The following is a 1,338-nucleotide window of genomic DNA, read 5'->3' as shown; positions in this document are numbered from 1 at the left end:
AAATTTCTTATCAAGCATTCTTGCCTCCTCTTTTGTTTCCCCTTACCATCCCTTCCCATCTCCCTCATCTTCCTCCCCTGCTCCTATCCCTCTTTAAATAATTTGTTTTTCCTTCCACAAATTATATATGTCTTCAAAATAGAAATGTTTTTTAAATTCTTATGCACATTTCCAATTAGGCAGTTCACATGATTTATACATGAATTGTTGTTAGTTAGATTTGCTTGTGTATATGGGTGGTGGTCGTTGGGTTTGAAGTTAGGCCCTGAATGCTGTCCTCTGACCCCATCCCCTTTTTTGGCTGACTCAAGTTTAGCACCTTCCCACTTGAGTCACATCTTCCAGATTTTTGGTTTTCTGTTGGAGATAAGAGTCTCTCTCTTTCCTGCCAAAGCTGGTTTTAAAATATGATCCTCAGATCTCAGCCATCTGAGTAAGTTAGCCACTTACATTTATTGTTTTCCTCTTATTAATATATTTTTATTGTAAAGATACTGTATAGGGGGGTTACAGTAACATGAGTACGGCAATAACTACATTTCCTATCAAGTATGGTTACCCCCTCCTTTGTTTTCTCCCCATCAACACTTCCCTCTCCACCTATCTAACTCTTGCCTCCCCTCCCCCATGCACAAAGTTGTAAAGTTCTTTCTCAACATACTGTCTTGTACATCTCATTGTTACAATGAGCCAACCTGTATCCTTATTTAAACATTTTGTTTTTTTCCCTTCCCCTCCCCAAATTAGAAAAATCTATATACAAGGTGCAGGGCACCAGAATCAATGAAGTGAAAATAGGGGTTATACCATGGAGGAAGAACATACCAAAGAAACACAAAATCACATAGTACATTATAAATACTTTTAAAACCATAGCAAGAAGGGGGACCCAGATGGCAACAGGGCAGTAAGAAAATGCCACAGCTCTCTCCAACCAAAAAGAGAGTTCGAGTTCCAATGCTTAATTTCCCCAAGAGACCGACAACAGCAAAAAGACAAATACCCAAAGAAAAACAGGAGACGGGGAAAAAACAAAAAAACAAAAAAGAAAGAATGAAAAGGAAGAATTTCAGGACACAGAAGCACGAAGAGCCCTCCCCCAACCTTTACTATCTACAGGGCAATACACCAAGCCATGGCCACCCCAGCCCGGCGGGGGCTGCCGGAGTCCCTTTAGACACAGGGGGTCATCTTCAGATCTCCTGCTCAGAAGAAGCCTGAGGTACCAGTGTAGGACACGCTGATCGCGATGTACAGAGAAACCTCCGAGCTGGGAGCCTGCACAAAGATCCCACCCCCTCCTCTCACTCTCCTGGCAGCGTGGCTCCATGCCACCAA

The sequence above is a fragment of the Dipodomys spectabilis genome, unplaced genomic scaffold, assembly GCF_019054845.1.
Source record: "Dipodomys spectabilis isolate Male_0828 unplaced genomic scaffold, ASM1905484v1 ptg000155l, whole genome shotgun sequence".
Taxonomy (NCBI): domain Eukaryota; kingdom Metazoa; phylum Chordata; class Mammalia; order Rodentia; family Heteromyidae; genus Dipodomys; species Dipodomys spectabilis.
Note: the sequence above shows the minus strand (reverse complement) of the source record.